General features: G+C 32.7%; 1 pseudogene; it reads right to left on the reverse strand.

Moving 5' to 3' along the window:
• Positions 1-3,118: 3,118 nt before the first annotated feature.
• On the reverse strand, positions 3,119-4,790 carry LOC145063984 (F-box/LRR-repeat protein At4g29420 pseudogene; annotated as a pseudogene).
• Positions 4,791-8,283: the final 3,493 nt, after the last annotated feature.

Raw genomic sequence — 8,283 nt, forward strand, 5'->3', positions numbered from 1 at the left:
GAAGCCTCCTGGCCGTCCGATCAGAAGCTTCCCCCTATAAATAGGAGGGTGCGAGACCTCCTGGGTATTTTTGGAATTTTGCCATATTTAGCCCCTAAACCCATATTTTCTTCATATTAACATCCCGCAAAGCCCCGGTATCGATTGTAAAGCCCGGAATACCCCACGAAGTGCCCGAGAAGCCCGAAAAATTTATCTTTTCGGTTTCGAAGCCGGGCTTTTACAAAGCCCGGTTTCTCAATAAAACTCCCGGTTTTATTAGAAACAATCGTTTTAGGAAACGAATTGCTGCCCGATTATCATCAAATCATGTGAGTGTATAGTCACTTTCATTTTACACATAGATATGAAGTATTTACCTTATAATACGTGCTATGTGTAAATATATTAATTATTTATTTGAGGTGATTGTTGTGTTGATGTTTTATACAAGTTTTAAACTGTATAAGTATTTTTATCTACAAATATGTTGGGTAGAACATGGGTAGATTGTGATGTGTGATAAAATAAAATTGATGACAGGCCTCGATGTGTTTTGAGATCCAGTCATCTAGCGGAGTTTGGATGACGACCACGGACTTTCTAGACAGTCCAGTGGGAAACATTAGCAGGTCCGCAACCTGTAGGTGTTAATGAACTAAGAGTGTTCATTCACTGTACTCCATCCCCCTCATGGTTGCCTTTAGGACATGTATGGCTGAGGAAACCCCTTAGCAGTAGTGTCCATCCCGATGATATTCTTTAGGCTAGGTCCCTTGTGACAAGTGTTTAGGGACATAAAGTGAGGATAACGGGAACGGGTAATCAGGTTTATTGTTGATTGATGAACTTAGTAAGTTTAATATTATTGTGGGTTGAAAACCCTATATGCTCACCAGGCTCCCAAGCCTGACCCACTCAGCTTTTTATGTTACAGGTAGTGGACCCCGAGCATAGTCGGAGGACAACGAGAGATTTTTGGATTATAGGCCAGTAGTTGTAAATAATTGTTGAAAGGCTTATAATGTCTTGTTTATGCTTTTGATCTGTATCGGAACATGACATCCCGAGGTTTTGATATATATATGGAAAACATATACCTTCTTAATGAAGGGTTTTGATAAACTTTTATCATAGTTTGTTTGGGGACCAATTCCGCAACATCTTTTAAAAAGATTTCTCTGATTTTATTTTAAAAAGCATAAATTAAATCGGTCTTTTCTGGCCGAGAAATTAGGGGATGTCACAGTTGGTCTAGTCCAAAAGCCAATAATGCATATAATAAAGAATCGGTTTTTAAATCTTATGGCCAGTGAATTGATGATCACGACAACAGTTTATTGTTTACATTTAACAAGATAATCATATTTGTCAAAAGAGAAAGAAGTGCATTCCATTCACATTAGTTTTAACAAAGTTGTCTAACTATTGTTAAAAAGAAAACATTGTGAACCTGTAACATCCGTTTCCTTGGATGAATCGAAATAGGGTTTCGATGGGTCAAAAGATTGGATTTTGGTGCAAAATGGGTCCTCACAACGTGTGACATGGAGGCTCGCGACGTGAGGAGGGCCGCATGAAGATTCTATCCGGGACTGAGCTCACGACCTGAGCAATAAGAGCTCACGACGTGAGGTTCGCTGTAGCCGAAGCCCACAAAGTTTTAGGGTTTCCCACATATTTAAGCCCCCTAACTCAGTTTTAGGTCTCATTCTTAGCCTCCACCTTCCCCTAACTCAGTAAATACCTAACCTTAGCATTTTTTGTGTTTCTTGAGCTTTTAGTGTAGTTTTGATGGTTTGAAGAGGAGGAGATCACCATGGAAGCATAGTTGCAGTTTGGATGCATCATTTGCAACCTTTAGCTACACTTCTGGGCCCATCGTAGACATGCCTGGTATTCCAGCCCGAGGCTGATTGGGCCACACATGAGTATTTGAGCTTGCTAGTGTATATGTTATATGTTTGAGCGGTGGTATTTTGGGGGAACTCATTAAGCTTCGTGCATACAATTTTGGTTTACGGTTTCAGGTACTTCAGTGGACCGTGGCAAGGCGAAGACGTGACCGTACATATGGTTTTCAACTGATTTTAAATAATGTTTTGAGAACGACGGTTTTGTAACACTTCTAGTAGTAAAATGGTTGTTTTGAAAAGTTTTAAATTTTTTGAATTTTTGGGATGTTATAGATTTACATATATGAAGTTAGTATGTTGAAGATATGATTGCCTATAAGGTAATTTGTGATTACAAACTCACCATAAATTTTTTTATTGGTTTTAAGGCAATTCATTTACATTCTAAACAATCAAGATGAAAATGAAAGAAAGAAAAAACTGGAATTTAAGATAAAGCATTGACCGCAATGTGAAGAAACCTTATATATGGAAAAACATAGTGACAAAGATAATAAACTAATACAATCCGCATAGGCATCCAAATATGAATACATAATCTATGCTAATAAATAAAGACCTTTTTGTTATATATTACATTCTTATTTATTTTACCACATGTAATTTTATGGTTATTTTAAATTGATTTATATTCCACATGTCATTTTATGGTTTTTTGATTTTATTAAATTTCACATAATATTAAAATATAATAATAAATGTATATCAATTTTTAATGAACCTTCTTTCTAATTTCAGAATTACTAAATTAAAGCTTCATTAATTTTCTTTATATATCTATCTAAATTATTTGTTTAAATTAAAAAAAGAAAAAACCACGTTACTTTTTTTTAATACAATATTTTTCTCACTCTTATTATAAATTTAAACTTCTCAAATATTTAAAATTTTATATTTAACTTTTCTTTTAAATAAACCCATATATAAGTCTCAAGCCTAACACCATAAATATATAAATGTGTAATTAATACCATAACAACCAAGAGCATTCCAAAACAAACAACAACCATAAAAACTTTAACTAAGAAGCACTTCAACTATTAGAAAACTCAATTAATTATGGGTCCTGCTGAAGCTACTTCACTTCAACTCTTCATCGATCATGTCTTCCAATTGATCATTGATCCTATCTTTATTCTTTAGTCGATCTTTCCTTCAAAATGATTTCCCTGGCCTAAACACCCTTCTACTAGTCTTTTGATCATTTTCTTTGTTTCTTTTGATCATATGGAATCTGATCCTTCCTCCACAAGAGTTTTAGGTAACTGCTCTTCAGGGATCCAAGAATCTTCCCTTCCTTCCTCCCAAATCCCCCATCCCCACTTCAGATCAGGCCACTGAGCCATGCACTTAGTGATGAAATGTTTTGATACATTAGAAGGAACACCACGGTGGATGAGTAAAGAGATTTCTACACAGTTGAAGCATTCTTCTAACACGCAATCAACCAAGGCGAGAGTCATCAAAGGATCAATAACTGACAAATACCCACAAAATCTTTTCACACCTTTAAGCCCAATGTCGCCACACCACACCTCAAATTCTGACCAAACCCTTGGTTTAAAACACAAAGAAGTTATGTTCGGGAAAGTACAGAATAAAACCTCTAGGTTAAATTTGGAATTTCCACCTGCTCTTCTATCTAAGGTCAGCGTTTCTACTGTTTCTAAACGATGAAGCTTACGAATTAAGGAGCGAATGTTTGAACACTCGAGTTGTACATTTTTCAATTTCTGAAATCTTTTGACTGCAAACCCGTTCAAGTGATCAAGTGCAAGATGCAAGTTGTAGCACAAAGGAGCTTCAATATAAATGGCATAGGGACTTCTACACTCGAGTCTGAGTGTGAGGAGATTGGGTGCGATTATACATATATATGATGGTGAATCTGTTACAGTCCAATGGCAGGTTTTCAGGTTGAGGAGGTGGATCATTGGCATTTTGAGACCTCTAACATCTATCAAGTTAAGAACTTGAAGATTTGGGAAACATGTATTTAACTCGGTTAGATTTTTGTCATCTAATCTTATGAGTTCAAGCGTTAAACTTGTTAGCATCGGCATGGCGTTCATGTTTTGTACAGCCAGCCATGCGTTCTTCAGCTCTAATTCAATAAGATTTTGACCTGCAACAACAAAAACAACCGAGTTAAAGCATCAAGATCTTAATATGATTAAATATCATTTATTACCAACAAATATCATCATTAATAAACCCTAATCAATGATAGTTGACCACAAATTAATGATAATTTTAAATAAATAAATGAATAATTAAATAATAATAAAAATAACAACTTGATATGAACCAGAATAATATCGATCCTGGCAGACCATTTACATTTTCAGACAGTGAACAATTTCCATAATTTCAGAATAGAGCTACAGAATATAAAAATGGAGAATTTCAGCGTATAACCAACTTACAGTGTGCAGAGATCAGTGACAAGACTTCTGATCGACGCCTACTCGACTGAACCCAAAAATCTGATAGTGAAAGCAATTTCAAAGCTCCGGAAACCCTAGGGAGCCACTCTTTAACGAAGCCCTCATCGGTGATGTGCAGATCATCGCCATCATCTTCAACGTCAGCGTTCATCACATCTAGGGATGGATTCTCGACGCCAATACGCACCGATTCCAGTGCACTTAAGTTTGATACAAGATTTAGAAAAACTCTCTGTAGAGAGGGAGTAAATCGGGAAGAACTTGAAGAACTCGAAACAATGGACCTTGATTCCAGGTACCATTTCAATCGCCACTGCAGGTTTATAAATTGAAGGCCTGGAAATACAGAATTGAAAGTCTTACTCACCATACGGCAGCATGCTACCGTTTCTGAGTCGTCGAGTCGACTCAGTATTTCGAGCGCTAGAGATTCAGGAAGGTTATCCATGCAAGCGGTGAAAGATCTACAAATGAAAATTGACTACTTGACGAGTTGATGATAGAGATATTTATGCCTGATTAATTTACACTTTACCCCTTTACAGTTTGACTAGTGTTTATTATTGGTCCTTACACATTAGCATTTATAAAAACTAACTTCAATTTAAATTTTGTGATTTTCATTCAAGTGATTTTTGTTAAGATTTAGCATTAGCCGAAAAAAATGCAATACAAAAGTTAGCAACATAAAATATTGTGATGTGTGCTTCTTTACAAAGTCTTTTAAGTTTCCTATTTGTTTTTCTAAGTTATTGTAATAAAGGTTTATATGATTTAGAAAAAAATTCATAAAAGCTTTTCCTAACAAAGAATTTTTTTATAATTTTTATTTTTATTTTTATCAAGTATTTGGAACTTCTACTTTTCTCATTTCTACATCTACGAATGCAATCGATCCAATATGTTTAGAATCATGCGTTATACGATGTTACATATACATGAAAGTATATATTGATAATTTGAGCAAGTTTTGAAATTTGAAATATATAAAATATAGAGAATTTTTGGATTGCACAAATGCTTTGATATGAAATTGCATATGAATGAGCGGCATTTTATTATTTATTAAGAATGATTAGTCTCGCCATTAGGCATATCCAGTTTAAGAATGCTTTTTGAAGTGCAATGTAATATGAAAACAAAATGTTTTGGATGTGAAAGTTTTATATCTAATATGTATGTAACACACGAGACAATTTCTTTTATGATTTTTTTATGTGACATGTATTCTAGATTTAAAAATAAAAATAAGGGGGGGGGGGGGGGCGGGGGAGGGTTATAGAAGAGTTACCTTTCTAGTATGCCCTTTGATGAAGATTAGAACACTTGAGATAACTACGATTAGAATGAGAAAAGCATTAGTCATTATTTATGTATTATGACTATTTGGTTTTTATATAGCTTCTCTATGGTTGTTTGACATGAAATTGTAACTCACAAGCTATCCAACACTTTTGGAAATGTCTTTTTAAGGGGTCAAGTTTTCATATGATATGACTTTAATTCGTAAGATATTTCTTTTGAAATTTTATATTTTTAGTGTATGAAATATGGAATGTTAAACATACTGAAAGGATCAAAACTAAAATTTACTATTTATTTTAATCAACATACTTGTAATTAAAATTTAGTGCAACCAACAACAAGAATGTTGGTAGTGTAAGTATTATGGCATTTAATAAATGGTTGACATTAGAATGTTGGTAGTGTAAGTATTATGGCATTTAATAAATGGTTGACATTATGATGAACAATTACTATGAACTTGGTTGGAAAGTAACTATTTGTTAAGTAGTTTTGGATTTTGTATCAACTCAAAAGCACCTCTTTTGGTGGATAACAAAAATTATATTTATTTATATGTAAAATTCATACATGTAGACAGGGCGTAGCTATTCACACTCAAGGTAGGTCCTAGGACCTCTTTTTTTTTTTTTTTTTTTTTTTTTTTTTTTTTTTTTAAATACAACAATTCTATATAAAAAAAAAACATAAAGAACTACCTTATTTTTGCCAAAAGTCATACATTTTCATATTTTTTTTTTTCCATTTCATTTATATAAGGAACCACATTGATTTTGGTTCTAGATTCGCTAGTGCATGTAGAAATACACATTCCCATAACCATGAGGAAGTTAGATTAATTAGTTTTGAGTTGATATAAGAACTTTAGGAAAGAATATCTATGATAATTATTCTGACAATATTGATACTGATAGTATCTTTTGACAATATTGATACTGATAGTATCTTTTTATCTTTTTGCCATGAAGGAATTTGTATTTCCTTAAATCATATTTTGTTATGTAGGTTTTATACTTATTATTGTCTACAAGATTGGTTTTTTTATTTTATTTTATTTTTTTTATTTTTATTTTTATCATGGCTTCGTTTTATATTAAAAATATCAACCATATAATTTGACTGAAAAATATATATTGTTTTTTTAAAAAAAAAAAAAAGGATTGGTCATTATATTTCAAAACATCATTATTTGTTAAATAAGGTTATGATTTCATTAAGCAACTGACACATATTATTTCATCTATCAAACATTGTTTATCTCATAATCTTGCCATTTAATGTCTTAATATAAGAAAACAATGATCTTAATGATCTTACCTGAGTTATATACGTGAGACGGTTGTTAAGATATAACTGCATTGTACATGTTACATCCAACTCGGTTGTAAAAGCAAGTTGTATAATGTAGTCATCAATTAACCTTTCACATGACATGATTGATAAACAGTAACATAGATGCATATTTAACCAAATCATATAAATCACAAAGTACTATTGGAAAATTAGGATACAGTTCACATTAATTAGATTGTTAAATGGATAACATATTTCTCCTGTTTCGTGAAGTTTGTGTTTTGAGTAGCCATGGCATTCACATGAATGCAATCGAATCTAACTAAGTAATGCATCATTCAAAAGAGAATTCCTAGGGTTTTATTCAGGGTAATCAACAAAAATCCGCTCATGAATATGAAGGTCTTATGAAGTCTAATAAGGGTATCTAGGCTGCCAAGGATAATACCAAACAAATGCAATGCCCCTCAATCATTTAGAAAGAAACGTCAAACGCAACACAACAAACTAAATTCGAAAAATTAATATACAGGCAAATATAATAGTATCGTCTCATGAAACTAACGCACAAGTATCTACATCAGATGACATGAGATCATATTTAAACCCAATTAATACATAATACCACCATAACAAGCAAGAGAATTCCAAAAGACACAACAACCATAAATCATTTATACCGTTTAAATTATTAAGTTTCTTTGATATTTTTTTATATATAAAGAATCTGAGATTTTCTCGAGCTTTTATTAGAGCATCTATAATGGTTAACGTCTCTAAAGCTTCTTCATTGGTTACCCTTTTCAAAATCTATTTTTCTATAATTAACAAATTTATCATTTATGTATCTTAAATGTTTTATTAAGCTCGTTTGATTAATTGATCATTTTAGAAACATTTATCGCTAATTTTTTTTCTAAAATTATAAAAGATGATAGAACAATTAAAATAGATAAATGATCCATGCTTCCAACTCATCACAAGTTCCATGTTTAGTGTATCTTTTTTTTTTTACTTCACAAAATACTCAATGCTTTCATAAAACCTCGTAAATGTGTACATATGATCTATCTTACCATTACCTTCTATACATATTTTTATTTTTTGTTTCTTTTAATATGGATATGAGTTTTCCTCCAATCGCGTTTCGTCTGTCACCTAAGAATCTTCTCTTCATTCCTCCAAAATCCCCCATCTCCACTTCACATCAGGCCCTAAGTGATGCACTTAGGGAGGAAATAGTTTGATACATCATGAGCAACATCATGACATATGAGTAAAGCGACTTCTACAGTTGAAGCATTATCTAAGACACAAGCAATTGAGGAAATAGTCAATATCGG

This window comes from Lactuca serriola, chromosome 7 (assembly GCF_051521515.1).
Source record: "Lactuca serriola cultivar US96UC23 chromosome 7, Lser_US96UC23_V15, whole genome shotgun sequence".
NCBI lineage: Eukaryota > Viridiplantae > Streptophyta > Magnoliopsida > Asterales > Asteraceae > Lactuca > Lactuca serriola.